Source organism: Octodon degus, unplaced genomic scaffold (assembly GCF_000260255.1).
Source record: "Octodon degus isolate 3935 unplaced genomic scaffold, OctDeg1.0 scaffold00171, whole genome shotgun sequence".
Lineage (NCBI taxonomy): Eukaryota > Metazoa > Chordata > Mammalia > Rodentia > Octodontidae > Octodon > Octodon degus.
In genome coordinates, this window is record NW_004524747.1 from 1,370,647 (window position 1) to 1,376,797 (window position 6,151).

The 6,151-nt window shown below is 41.0% G+C and overlaps 1 pseudogene; it reads left to right on the forward strand.

The window, feature by feature from the left end:
• Positions 1–2,778: 2,778 nt before the first annotated feature.
• LOC101591066 lies at positions 2,779–4,405 on the forward strand (annotated as a pseudogene).
• The last annotated feature ends 1,746 nt before the right edge of the window (positions 4,406–6,151 follow it).

Here is a 6,151-nt window from a genome sequence, read left to right on the forward strand (position 1 = left end):
TTTACTTTAGATTCTTTAAGTTTCGAGAATTCTTTTCTTGTTTCAGAAAATTCCTCTATAACTTTCTACTGTTGCTTATTTACTATCGACGCTATTAATTCATACATTTGAGTTGAGCTAGTAGAAAAGAATTCCACTCTGAGTTCCTCTATATCTTTCTGCTATTATTTATTTACTATCTACCGTATTAATTCATACATTTGAGCTGAGCTAGTGTCCTCTACACTTGTTCTCAGTGGTTATGGTTTCCACCATATGTTTCTGCATTTGATTCTTTATTGCAGATGTTATTAATTCAAGGATTTCTTTTTTCATTTCCAGTCTGAATTCCTCTATACCTTTCTGTAGCTGTTTCTTTATTTCAGAAGCCATTGATTCATTGATTTCAGCTGTGTGATTCCCACTTTGTTCTGTGTTCATGCCCTCTGCACTTGTTATGGGTGGACTTGGGGTCTGAGATTGCATTTTGCTCCTTCTGGTTGTCATTTTGTGTATCATGTCTTTTGACCTTTGTTTTAGAGCTTTGGTGCAGTTATAACCTTAGTACCTACTGACGTTCAGGTGCAGATCTCCAAAGTTTGGATTTATCCAGCTGTGCCTGCCTTTGGTCTGGTTGCTGTGCTCAGCTTCTTCCTGCTCCTGTCCTAGGGATTGAACCTGTTGTTCCCCTCTTGCAAGCTGTTCTGCTCCTGGACTAATTGGGTGGCTCTTTCCTCTGCCCTCTCTGCAGGGATTGCAGCTGAAGGTTTTCACCTCAGGGCTGTATGCCAGCCCTGACCTGAGTCTGGAGGGGACAAGGTGGAGTAGGAGGTGGAGACAGCTCTCCCACACACTCACTGTACCTGGGCTAGGACTCAATCTGGGAGTCTTCAGAATGTGGCATAAATTTTCACTTGGTGGGCAGGGTGGGGGGTGCTGCGGAGTGGTGGCGGTGTCCCAAGGGGGTGCAAGAGGGTCTCTCACTCATGCTACACCAGGGCTGGGACTGGCAGGTCCTTCTGGTGCAGGGTAACCAGAAGCTCTCCCACTCACTCACCATACCTGGGCTAGGACTGGGTCTGGGGGTTCCTAGAATGCAGCAGAAATTCTCACGCAGCAGGCAGGTTGGGAGGGTGCTGTGGAGTGTTGGGGGTCCCAAGGGGATGGAAGAGTGTCTCACCCATGCCGCGCCTGGGCTGGAACCAGCTGGTCCCGCCAGCTCAGGGTAGCTGAAAGCTCTCCTACACACTCACCAGACCTGGGCTAGGACTGGATCTGAAGGATATTTTAGAAAAAATCTATTGAAGACCAAAATTCCAATAACAACAATAGGAAAAAGCCACCAGGCAAAGCAAGCAATTAAACAGTGGAGAAAGACAGGAAAAGAACAACATTATTTAGAAAAATGACAGGATAAACCAATATATATATTAGTTATAATCATCAATATAATTGATTTAAACTCAACAATCAAAATAAACAGCATGGCAGAATTCAACAAGAAGCAGTATCCAGCAATTTGCCATGTGTACAAAACACATTGAAGAGCCACCCAAATAGCTCAGCGTATTAAAGCACCTGCTTAGGCAGATGAAGTGGCCGGGGTTCGATCCCCAATGTGCCATGTTGGCTTCAACTCCGGAGCACACTGAGATGGTGATTGAGACTGGTCAGGGTGGTGGATGCCTATAATCCAAGCTATTGGGAGCCTGAACACATGCAGATCCCTATGAGTCTGATCTACCTAGTGAGACCCTGTAAACCCTGTACTAAACACAAAAAAAAGAAGAAAAATAAACACATTGAACTCAAAAAGAAATTCATAGACAGAAAGTCCAAGGATGGAAAATAATACCCCATGTGACAGGAACCCTGAAAAAAGAAGGGATAGTTACTATATTTTCAGGAAAAAAAATGAATTTCATTTTTTTGAAATGCATCTGCCAAGTATGCTTGGGTCTTGGACAAACTGAAAGCTGAGTGTGAGCATGGTACCACCACTGACATCTCCTTGTGGAAATTTGAGACCAACAAATATTATGTAACCATCATTGATGCCCCTGGACACACAGACTCCATCAAAAACAATTACAGGCACATCTCAGGCTGACTATGCTGTCCTCATCGTTGTTGCTGGTGTTGGTGAATTTGAAGCTGGTATCTGCAAGAACACACAGAAGCATGAGCATGCCCTTCTGGCTTACATACTGGGTGTGAAACAACTAATGGTTGGTGTTAACAATGAGACAGTCTTTATTTCAATCTAAATGCTATCTGTACAGAACAACACCCAATATTATACTAAATGGAGAAAAACTGAAAGTTTTCACTTTAATGTCAAGTACAAGGCAAGCATGTCCACTAACACCATGCTATTCAATATTTCTCTGAAAACATTACCCCAAGCAATTAGACAAACAAAAGAAATAAAAGGAATAAAGACAGGAAAAGCAGTTAAGCTATTATTGTTTGCAGATGCCAAGGTGCTCTACATAGAAGACCCTCCACAATCCCCCAGGACATGGCTAGATCTGATAATCAAATTTATTCATGTAGCTGTATACAAAGTCTATGTTCAAAGCTCAATGATATTTCTGTACACAAATAACAAACTCACTGTGAGAGAAATTATGGAAGCAACACATTTCACAAAAGTGAAAACAAAAATGAAATGCTTATGATTCAGTCTAACAAAAGAAGGAAAATATCTCTACATTGAAAACTACAGTACTCTTTTTCACAATGGGTTTGCTGTGAGAGCATAGGTATAGTGAAAACTACCACTAAATGAAAAGCAAAATGGGAAAGGAAAAGACTCAGATTAATATTGTCATCATCGGACACGTGGACTCTGGCAAGTACACCACCACTGGCCACCTGATCTACAAATGCAGTGGCATCGACAAAAGAACCATTGAAAAATTTGAGGAGGTGGCTCCTGAGATGGGAAAGGGTTCCTTCAAGTATGCCTGGGTCTTGAACAAGCTGAAAACTGAGTGTGAGCATGTTATCACCATTTACATATCCCTGTGGAAATTTGAGACCAATAAGTATTGTGTGACCATCATTGATGCCACTGGACACAGAGACTTCATGAAAAACATGATTACAGGCACATTACAGGCTGACTGTGCTGTCCTGATTGTTGCTGTTGGTGTTGATAAATTTGAGGCTGGTATCTCCAAAAACAGGCAGACCCATGAGCATGCCCTTCTGGCTTACATACTGAGTGTGAAACAACTAATTGTTGGTGTTAACAAAACGGATTCCTGGGCTGGCCAAATAGCTCAGTGGATTAAAGCACCTACATGCAGGAACAGGAGTTGGGGGTTGAATGCCCAGGCCTGCCTTGCCGGCCCCACCCCTGGGGAGCACTGAGACAGCAATTGAGATTGGGTGTAGTGGCACACCCCTGTAATCCCAGCTCCTGGGAAGCTGTAAACAGGCAGATTACTATGAGTCTGATCTAGTGATGAGACCCTGAACACCCTGTAGACCCTTCCCTAAAATAAAAAAAAAAAAGTGGATTCAACAAAGCCACCCTAGAGTCAGAAGAGATACAAGGAAATTGTTAAGGAAGTCAGTACCTACATTAAGAAACTCAGCTACATCTGTGACACCATAGATTTTGTGCCAATTTCTGGTTGGAATGGTGATAAAATGCCTTGGTTCAAAGGATGGAAGGTCACACATAAAGATGGCAAAGCCAGAGGAACCATATTGCTTAAAGTTTTGAATTGCATCCTTCCACCCACTCACACAACTAACAAGCTTTTGCAACTTCCCCTCCAGGATGTCTAGAAAATTGGTTGTATTGGCACTGTCCCTGTGGGCCAAGTGCAGACTGATATTATCAAGCCTAGCATTGTGGTCACCTTTGCTCCAATCAGCATCCAACTGAAGTCAAGTCTGTTGAAATGTGCCACGAAGCCTTGAGTGAAGCTCTTCCTGGGGACAATGTGGGCTTCAATGTCAAGAACATGCTGTCAAAGATGTCCGGTGTGGCAATGTTGCTGATGACAACAAAAATGACCCACCAATAGAAGCAGCTGATTTCACTGCTCAGGTGATTATGCTGAACCATCCCAGCCAGATCAGTGCTGGCTATGCCCCTTTCCTGGATTATCACACAGTTCATATTACTTGTAATCTTGCTGAGCTGAAAGAAAAGATTGATCACCTGTCTGGTAAGAAGCTGTAAAATGGGCCCAAGTTTTTGAAATCTGGTGATGCTGCCATTGTTGATGTGGTTCCAGGCAAGCCCATGTGTGTTGAGAGCTTCTCTGAATGCCCACCTCTGGGCTGGTTTGCTGTTCACGATATGAGACCGACAGTGGCTGTGGGTGTAATCAAAGCTGTGGACAAGAAGGCTGTTGGAGTTGGCAAGGTCACCAAGTCTGCCCAGAAAACTCAGAAGGCAAAATGAATATTATGCTTAACACCAGCCACCCCAGTCTTAATCAGTGGTGGAAGACTGGTCTCGGAACTGTTTCTCCCAATTGGCCATTTAAGGTTAATAGTGAAAGAAGGGTTAATGATAACAACGCATTGTAAAACCTTCAGAAGGAGAATGTTTTGTGGACCATTTGTGTGTGTGTGTGTGTGTGTGTGTGTGTGTGTGTGTATGGCAGTTTTTATGTTATTATTTTTAAAATCAATACTTTTTAATGGAAACAATTTGACCAAAAATTTGTCACAGAATTTTGAGACCCATTAAAACAAAGTTTAATGAGAAAAAAAAAACAAAAATCTACAGTATTCTTGAAGAAAAGAAGACTGAAGTTCAGGTAAGAAGAACCAACATAGTAGATAAAGCCATACTCTCAAAATTGATGCACAGAATTAATACAATCTCAATGAACTTTACAATAATATGCTTCACAGAAATAGAGAAGACTATCTTATAATTCATTTGGAAGCAGAAGATATCTAGAATAGAGAGAGTCTTATGGGAAACAATGGCAATGCAGTTAGCACCACAGTCCCTGACTTGAAACTATACTAAAGCTACAGTGAAAAAAACAGGTTACTACCAAAAATCAAAACAACAACAACAAAAACAGTATCAATGGAACACATTAGATGATACAGAAACAATCTCAAACACACTCAGGCATTTTATCTTCCACAAAGGTCCCAACACACTCACTAGAAGAAATAAACATCCTTAACAAATGGTGTCAAAAAATGGTTTTCCACATATTAAAAGCTAAATTCTTTTGTATTTTTTAGGACAGGGTCTACAGGGTCTCAGTGCATAGACCAGACTCATAGTGATCCTCCTGTTTACAACCTACCATGTGCTGGGCGTACAGGAGTGTACCACCATGCCTAGTCTCAATCACCCTCTCACCACAACTCAGGGGCAGGGCAGGCAAAGCAGGCCTGGGGATCGAACTCCCAGCCCCTGTGTCTGCCTAAGGAGGAGCTTTAATTTGCTGAGCTATTTGGCTGGCCATTAAAAACTAAAATCATATCAATCTTTCTCATCAATAACTAACCTAAAGTTGAAAATGATGAAAGAGCTATATATTAAAATAGAATCACTAAGCTTTGTGGAAAATAGAATTAATAGAACACTTGAAGACGTAGAAGTAGGCAAAAACTGTAATAATGACAGTCAAATTTCTTAGAGGAAACATACAATATCAACAACTGAAATCTCATCTTGTTAAAAAGATTCTGCATAGCAAAGCAAATCACGATTACAGTAAAGAGACAACCTACAGACTAAGAAAAAGAAAACGTTGCCAGGTATTCTACAGGAAAAAGGCTGATACTACAATATAAAAATAATTGAAAAGAAGCACCAACCACACAAAATTTAAAGATACAATGTAAAAATTGACATCTGAGAGAGATCAATACACACTTTGTAGGTGAAAAAATGCCAAATAAATATATGAAAAAATGTTCAACTTCTCTGCTCATTTGAGTCACACAAATTTAAACAATGCTGAGATTTAATCTCACTCCAAAAAATGGATATTATCAAGAAATCAATAACAAATTATCTGGGCTATGAGAAAACAGTTAATTCACACTGTTGGTGTGCTTAGAGACTGGTGCAATGACTGTAGATTCCTTAAAACACTAAGACTTCCCCTTGATCCAGCTGTTCCCCTACTTTGTATCTTCCCAACAGTATTTAAAGCATCATATCACACAATGA